Source organism: Bombina bombina, chromosome 7, assembly GCF_027579735.1.
Source record: "Bombina bombina isolate aBomBom1 chromosome 7, aBomBom1.pri, whole genome shotgun sequence".
Classification (NCBI taxonomy): domain Eukaryota; kingdom Metazoa; phylum Chordata; class Amphibia; order Anura; family Bombinatoridae; genus Bombina; species Bombina bombina.
The window spans coordinates 278,640,326-278,649,655 of record NC_069505.1 but is presented as its reverse complement, the minus strand read 5'-3'; the positions used below and the strand labels follow the sequence as shown (position 1 = coordinate 278,649,655).

Sequence of the window (9,330 nt, the reverse complement as noted above, 5' to 3'; positions counted from 1 at the left end):
GGGCTCTCCTAGGTGTTGCACTTGGTCTTGGTCCTACCATTTCTGCAATAACTGGGTCTAGAGTTAAGATGTGCCAGTGTTTTCGAAGTATTGAGACTAAGTTAAACCATTGTTCATTGTAGGTACTAATAAACCTAACAATTTTTGGCTTATCATCAATATTTTGTTTGAATAATAGATCATCTCTACTACTTTATTTTGCCCTACAGTATGCCTTTGCTAGGGACTTCTTTGAATACACTCTTTAAAGGAACCTGGCTTCTAAATCTTTTGCTTCCTTTTTAAACTTTAACATATCTGTGCAGTTTCTGCAATGTCTTAAGTATTGGCCCTGAGGTATATTTTTTATTAAACTTGGTAAATGATGACTTTCTGCATGAAGTAAAGTATTTCCTGTTTCTGTAGATATTTCATTTCCACTTTTTCACAATTTTTAGGTCTAGAAAGGGAATTTCTTTAGTACTATGTGTATAGGTGAAGTTTAAATTGAATTCATTATTGTTTAATTTTTGCATGAACATTTTAAGTTCCAATTGATTACCCTCCCAGAACAAAATTATATTGTCTATTAATCTTAGCCATAGACCTATGTGGATTAAGTCATCGCTAGATGCGTCTTGAATATACTCTCTTTCCCAGTCTCCTAGATAGAGGCAGGCCTATGTTGGGGCACAGCTAGTGTCCATCACTGTTCCTCTAATTTGTTCATAATACTTTTTATTGAAGACAAAGTAATTATGATTAAGGACAAACCTTAGCAGCTTTAATACAAACTCTGTATGTTTGTCATATTTCTTTCCCCTTTCCTTAAGAAATGTATTCATTACCATAATGCCTGTTTCGTGAGGAATCGAGGAATATAAAGCTTCCACCTCAATGGTTACCAATATAGTTTCTTGTTTAACATGTATTCCATTCAACTGTTTTAGAACATCCAAAGTATCTTTTATATATGATGGTAAAGTGATACGAAATGGACATAAGCAATAATCTACATACTGTGAAACATTTTCTGTGAATTAATCCCGGATACTATTGGTCTCCCGGGTGGAGGATTCAGCTTTTTATGGATTTTTGTATACTCTTGGAAATTTTACATTAAGAAAATCAAATTCCCGTTTGTTAATGAGACCTTCATCAAATGCCTCAGACAAAATCTTTACCAGATCATCTTTATATTGATCTGTTGGGTCATTAGATAAACGTTTGTTTTGATTTTTATTATTAAATTGAGTTTTACAGGTTAACAAATAATCCATAGAGTTTTGTAACATGATATTCCCTCCTTTATCTGAAGGTTTGATAACCACTGACGAGTCCACCATAAGTTCCCTGATTGCTTTCTTATCTTTAGTTGATAAATTATCCTTAATGCCATATGAATTATTCATATTTATAATGTCTTTCTCAACTAATTTAACAAAATTATGAACTGATGGTACAGTTGAAAGTGCTGGCATAAAATCAGATTTTTTTAGCCAGATTACTGAAGCCTATTGATTCAGTGTTATCCTCATCAGATGTCTGAGTATTAGGTGTCCAGTCTTTTAGGAGTAGTCTATCCTGCATATCTAGTGTGGCTGCCTGTACTTTGTCATGATGTATTTTACCCAAAATGATTTTCCTTGCAAATAGATTAACATCCTTATAGGCGGTAAATTTGTTGCATTTGTTTGTGGGTGCAAAAGTAAGCCCCTTTTACAGAAATTTAATCTGGTCATTTGTAATTTTTCTATGCAACAGTTTTATCACTTTGATGTCACCCATATTTATTATGTTTTCTTTTGGTTACTCAGGGGGTAGCTCGTTTTGTCCTTTGATTGGTTGGTGTCTTTTTCTACCTCCTCTTGTTGTTCTTTACTTACTTTGTCTAGTGGACATGGTATTTTCATAATCTTTTCTGCTTGTGGCAATGTGTATATTAATAAATACCTGTTAGTTGATGTATCACCGTTATTGTTTTGATTTATAAATATAGAATCCAACAAGGTTTGTGCTGGACAAGGATATACTGAACTACACAGGATAGAGGTGGGAACTTTAGGTTACTCCCCCTACCCTGTAGCTAGTAGTTCGTTCTGTTTTGATTAATATTTATTATATATATATATCCATACATACATACATACATACACACATATATTTATATTTATATTTATATATATATATATATATATATACAGTATATATACACACACATATCATGCACACATACAGTATATACACACACTCATCACTTGTAATTTGAGTGCAATGAGCTCGCTATTAGCACTCCCTACACTATTATATAAAGTATAGGTCACGCTAAAAATGTCTTGTAATACCGGATTGTGCAAAATCATTGAAAAGATAACACAGTACACCCTGCGTTATTGATTGTGCTATACTTGTAATCATGTCACAATTTATCAAGCTCCGTACGGAGCTTGATGCCCTGTGTTTCCGGTGAGCCTGAAGGCTCACCGGAAACAGAAGTTATGAAGCAGCGTGCTCCATAACCTGTCTGCCTGCTCTGAGACGGCTGACAGAAATCAACCCGATCGGATATGATCGGGTTGATTGACACCCACTGCTAGCAGCCGATTGGCCGCAAATCTGCAGGGGGCAGCATTGCACCAGCAGTTCACAAGAACTGCTGGTTGCAATGATAAATGCCGACAACATATGCTGTCAGCATTTATCGATGTGCAGCGGACATGATACGCTACATCATATCATGTCCACTCGCACATTAGTAAATTGACCCCTATGTTTATTTAAGCATAGTAAAAATACTTCATAATGTACATTCATTATTTATTTTGCCTGACATTTCTGATATTTAGCTCTGAAAACTGCCCCAGAGAGTTGATTGCATGATCAGTGCAGGAGCTCTAGAGGCTTAAAAAAATGTTGCTTAAATAAAATCACTTTAACTATACAATGTGTAATGGATCTCTTTAATTCAATATCATACTTTTTTTTCCCAAGCCCTATTGTAATATACACATCTCCTTCGCATACTAAAATTCAGGGGTCGCCCACAACACTTAAAGGGGCATTAAACACTAAATAAATGCTAGATATAATGGTGCATTCAAACAAAAGATTAGTCTGAGAATAACATGTAGATGCATTTTTTAAAGTTGCATTAGCTGTTTAAATATTGAAAAAATAAGTGTAAAGTTTTAGTGTCTATAAAACAATGAGAGCTGCCATGTTGTAACTTAAGTTACCTTCTCTGCTGTGGCTAATTAGGGACAGTTATAAATAGGTCAATAGAGTGTGCAGCCAATGGCTGTGTGGAATATTACAGTGTTCTGCACTTCCATTTCTAACAGGGAGTGAAAAACTCACAATTTCAGAATGGAATTACAGGAAAAAGGGACAAAATTAATAATTAAAGTATATTGCAGACTTTATATATATATATATATATATATATATATATATATATATATATATATATATATATATATATATATATATATATATATATATGGCAAACAATGGGGGTAGAGAAAGCACTATTCATAGGGGATCCCCGGAGAACACTGTGTGTATATGGAATAATGTTAATTAAACCAAAAGACTCCTGCCTTGATATGTGGCAGTGTAGTGCAAGGAGCAAATGAATAAATGTGCCCCTGAAATATATGTAAAGGTGTATATGTTGTTAATTAGTATCTCACCAATAAACATGTAGAACAATACAGTTGCATAAAAGTACAAATCTAAGTGCAATTATGACTTCAGAAAAAATTAATCAATAAATAAATACTTGTAAGTCCAGTACATATATGACAAAATAGATGTAATCACACCATGGATATCCGGTAGGTATAGCACTTACTAGAACAGACCTCAATAATATGAGGTAAGTTGCCGCATCTACAAGTAGGAAACTTCCGGAAATATCAGGTGGGAGTAGTTGAAGGCAGGATGTGTGTGTCCTTCTCCTCTTGGAGTATGGGGTGTAGATCCAGGCGGAGGTTTGTTATGGTTCTCTCCGTATATCGGTGGGTAATGCAGAGTGAGAGACAGAGAGAAAATACATAGTGTAATACTGTATATTTATGGTATAAAACAAATAAAAACAGACAAATGGCCACTCACATTAAAAGTCCTCAAACATATGAGGCATGCATAAAACACTCAAAAACAATCTGTACACCACGAACTCTGTCAATGAAAGTCTGTAGGTACTTTGTACCAGTCCAAAAAGAACCGTTCCTCCAAGATACAGGTAGGTAATAGAAGTTACACAAAACAGTTTGTACAAAACATACTAAAAAAAGGACTGCAGCTCAAATACCACTCAATAATGTTCACAGTGTCAGTGCAGTTTAGTAAGTCTTCAAAAAAAATGACATTTACACCTTTAAATATATTTCAGGGGCACATTTATTCATTTATTCATTTGCTCCTTGCACTACAATGCCACATATCAAGACAGGAGCCTTTTGGTTTGATTAAAATTATTCCAAATACACACAGTGTTCTCCGGGGATCCTCTTTCTCTACCCCCATTGTTTGCCATTTTTGGGGCACCCTCACCATTCCTTTTTTCTGTTGAGGAGAATTGTTTTTGGTGGGAGTTCCCGTCATTTTCTGAGATCCTAGCTGCTTTCATAGGAGATCCATCATATACTTGGGATAAATAAACAAACACACAGCGCAGACTTTTTTGTGTAGACTGACCTCTCCCTTCCCTTTTTGGGGTTGGATCATTTTTTTACACATCCTCCCTATTATATATATATATGATTTATCATTTTATATTACCGTCTCAAAGTGTTTAATGGCCCTTTAATGAGACACACTGTTCTCAAGGTAAAAACTGCCTTTAGAACTCCACCAGCAGCTTCATAATATTTAGGGAATTTAACAAGCCCAGAGACGATTAGATAAATGAGCCCCTTGTGAAACATAGTGGGGAATGGGCAATTGACAGAGGTCCTAAGGGTCCACTTCTTCAATTGGAAAATATAAATTCATTGATTAAGATGAGGGATATTTTTTATATCGTACTGAATGTATCCCACTCTTTCCAATATTACATAACAAATTGTTTTTCTGTCTAAAAATGTTACATGAGTATGTTATCTTTTATTTATGACAGTGCTGCTCAATCAATTCAACATAGCATATAGTTCATTTGTAATATAGAATGAGCCAGGCAACCAGCTGCTTGACAGATATACAATCTTGAATAGTAGTTTGCATCTCAGAAGGACCTTAAAAGGACATTTTTGTGTAAAAAAAAATGAGATAAATATCATGAAAGTATTTAGTTTTTTAAACAAATTCCTTCATTTTAATAAACATGTTAAGGGAAAGAAAACCTCAAAAAAATTTTTAATGTTTTGGATAGAACATACAATTTCCTTCCATAAGACAGGGAGAGTCCACAACTTCATTCCTTACTGTTGGGAATACAACACCTGACCACCAGGAGGAGGCAAAGACACCTCAGCCAAAGGCTTTAATATCCCTCCCACTTCCCCTATCAGCCCAGCCATTCTTTGCCTTTCATCACTATAGGAGGTGGCAGAGAAGTGTCAGAAGATTTTGGATAGTCCTGTAATGGGTATGTTCCCTTCAAGAAAGGACTGGAGATTTTAAATAATTATGTCAACCTCTCAGTGAGAGTATTGATGAAAGTCTGGAGATGCAGGGAAAGATTTTCATCCAGACTGCCGCCCTAACAGCTTCCAAGCAACCAGTGTTGGCGAGTTTCACTGCTTGCTGTTACACACTCAAGTCCATGTCAGAGCGTCGCTGCAAGACTGTCACATTTGAGAGGCTGTGCCTGTTCCACAGCATGGATCGTGGAGGGTAAGATCATTTTTATATACACTTTTGCTATACAGGGTAACAGTGTGGCTCCTTTATGCCTCAATAGGATCATGGGTTAATATCTCCTTCAGGGAGATTATTTGAACAGCTAGGGGTTATTTACAACTGCTTTAATGTGAGTTTTTGGGCTCATAGACTGTGTGCTTTTGGCTTGGAACAAACAGGTTTCACTTTTGTTTTTGAGTGTTGCGCAGCTCATAATAGCTTAGCGCCCTTTTCATAGCAGGGGAAGTCCTGTCCTACGCACCACATGACCGTGTGCAGTCTTTTTCATTTTCCTACGATCCTGCTGTGGACATCCCTCCTAAGGAGAGCGTTTTCACTGTAGCTGTCTGGGTCTAGGAGGTGGTGAGTGCCCCAGACATTGGGAATATAAAGGTGCCGTTTTTTAAATAAATATACTTAGCTATGGAGGACTCTAATACTACATTAGAAGGCTCAGTTCCTTCTGTACGGATTAATAATTCCTGTTTATATTGTGAGGAGGCCGTGGTTTGCCCGACCTGCTCAATTTGGTTCCATTTGCCTAAGCACTGTTCTAAAGTCTAAGAAGGGAGGCAAGCCTGCTAATACTCATAGCGCTATTAGCCCCTCTGAGCCGTCTACCTCTCAGGAATCTATGTCCCGAGAGATTACTACCCTTTCTACGCTACCCGCTCCACATGCAGTTCCCCGCGGCTCAACTTATCCTCCATCTGGAGGGGGCTTTTTTCCTGTGGACTTTACAGTTAAAATAGGTGATGTCTGCGGCCCTGAGTGCCTTACCTCCCTCTAGCAAACATAAGAGAAAGGTTAAACATAGTTCTCCTGACCTAGAGACATCTAAATATTTGTCGGATTTAGCTACTATGCCCAGCTATCCGAGGATGAGTTAACCTCTGTAGCTTCAGAGGGTGAACTCTCTGAGTCGGAAACTTCAGTTTCTAAACCAACCTTCAGCGGAGGAAGCCTCCTTCAGATTTAAAATTGAACATCTGCGTTTTTTATTAAATAAGGTACTATCTACGCTAGAGCTTCCAGAGGCTACACTACCTGAGGAACCTAAGATCCCAAAATTAGACAGGGTTTATGAAGACAGGAAGGTCCCTCTGACTTTTCCTGTGCCCGTCAAAATGGCGAACATTATTAGTAACGAACGGGAAAGAATAGGAACTTATTTCCCCCTCTCGTCTACCTTTAAAAAATTATTCACAGTCCCTGATTCTCAATAGGAATTGTGGGGTTCCATCCCTAAGGTGGATGGCACTATTTCTACGCTTGCTAAGCGTACTACTATTCCCCTGGAGGATAGTTCTTCTTTTAGAGAGCCTAGGGATAAGAAAATGGAAATTTTTTTCTGAGGAAGATGTTTCAACATAAAGGGTTTTAATTTCAACCGGCGGCAGCTGGAGCCACGGTTGCTGGAGCTCATTGAGGTGGAAACTCCCCTTGAGGATATTCAGGAAAGAATTAAAGCTCTGAGAATTGCTAACTCCTTCATCTGTGATGCGAATATTCAGATTATTCGCCTAAATGCAAAGGCTTCAGGCTTTGCGGTCCTAGCCCGCCGGGCTCTCTGGTCTGCAGATATGACTTTTAAATCCAGACTCCTTTCTCTTCCCTTCAAGGGGAAGATTTTATTCGGTCCAGGGCTGGACTCCATTATTTCTACAGTTTACCGGAGGGAAATTTGCCTTCCTACCGCAGGGTAAGAAGAATAGACCTAAGGGACGGCAATCGTCAAATTTTTTTTCTTTTCGTTCTGACAAATCGCAACAATAGCAATCCTCATTCAAACCCAAGCAGCCAAAGAGTACTTAGAAGCTGGCTCAGTCCTGGAATAAGTGCAAACAGACTAAGAAGTCCACAGAGAACAAATTGGCATGAAGTGGCGGCCCGCGATCCGGGATCGGATCGAGTAGGGGGCATACTGTCATTTTTTTCAGATGCTTGGTTCCAGGATGTACAGGATCCTTGGGTCCTGGAGGTTGTATCTCAGGGATACTGGATAGGATTCAAATCTCATCCACCCAGGTGAAGATTCCTTCTCTCCAGACTGTCTACAAGACCAGAAAAAAGAACTGCCTTTTTAGGTTGTGTATGGGATCTCTCCTCTCTAGGATTAATTGTCCCAGTACCTACAGTAGAAAGAGCTTTGGGGTATTATTCAAACCTTTTCATGGTTCCAAAAAAGGAGGGAACATTTTGTCCAATTCTGGACTTACAGTGCCTAACAAGTTTCTAAGTGTTCCCTCTTTCAAGGTGGAGACAATAAGGTCAATTCTTCCTCTGGTTTAGGAAGGACAGTTTGACCACCATGCATACCTGAAGGATGCATACCTTCACGTTCCGGTACACAGGGAACATTTTCAATTCCTGATGTTTGGTTTTCTGGACCAGCACTTACAGTTCATAGCTCTTCCGTTTGGCCTTGCTACTGCTCCAAGGATATTTCTGAAGGTTCTGGGGGCTCTTCTAGCCATTGCCAGAACATGAGGTATTGCAGTAACCCCTTACCTGGACGATATTGATATCTTGGTACAGGCACCATCTTTTCATCTAGCGGGAGAACACTAGGAATCCCTTCTCAGTCTTCTTCGATCACATGTATGGAAGATAAACTTGGAAAAGAGTTCTCTTACTCCAAATACCAGGGGGAATTTCCTGGGGACAATAATATACTCCATATCCATGAGAATATGTCTAACAAATCAGAGACATTGCAAGCTAACTACTGCATGTCTTGCCCTCCAGGCTTCCTTGAGACCCTCAGTGGCCCAGTGTATGGACGTGATTGGACTACTCATGGTGTCCTGTATGGATATCATTCCCTTTGCCAGATTCCATCTCAGACCCTTACAACTATGCATGGAGCAGCGACCATTAAGATCTGTCTCAACAAATTGTGTTGGACAATCTTTCGAGAGACTTGCTCTCTTTGTGGCTCTGTCCAGATCATCTGTCCCAAGGCACATGCTTCTTGAGACCGTCCTGGGAGATTGTGACTATGGATGCAAGCTTTTTCAGCTGGGGAGCCGTTTGGGGTGCCAAGAAGGCACAGGGACTGTGGTCTCAGGAGGAGTCCTCCCTTCCGATCAATATATTGGAACTCTGGGCAATTTTTAATGCTCTGAAGGCTTGGTCCCTTCTGGGTTCATCCCAGTTTATCAGATTCCAATCAGACAATATAACTTCAATGGCCTACATCAACCATCAGGGGGGAACGAGAAGTTCCTTGGCGATGAGAGAGGTATTTCAGATACTAGAGTGGGCGGAGACTCACAGCTGTACGCTGTCAGCAATCCACATTCCGGGTGTGGACAACTGGGAAGCGGACTTCCTCAGCAGGCAATCCTTTCACCCAAGGGAATGGTCTCTCCACTCAAGGTGTTTGCAGAGATATGCAGCGAGTGGGGGACACCGGAGATAGATCTCATGGCATCCCGCCTTTATACCAAGCTACCCAGGTATGGGTCAAGGGATCCTCGGGCGTAACTGATAAATGCCCTATCA

The 9,330-nt window shown here is 39.2% G+C and overlaps 1 protein-coding gene across 1 annotated transcript in view; it reads left to right on the top strand.

Moving 5' to 3' along the window:
• The window catches only part of GRM7 (glutamate metabotropic receptor 7), a 759,363-nt gene that overhangs the window by 745,341 nt on the left and 4,692 nt on the right, over positions 1-9,330 (top strand). The window lies entirely within an intron of this gene.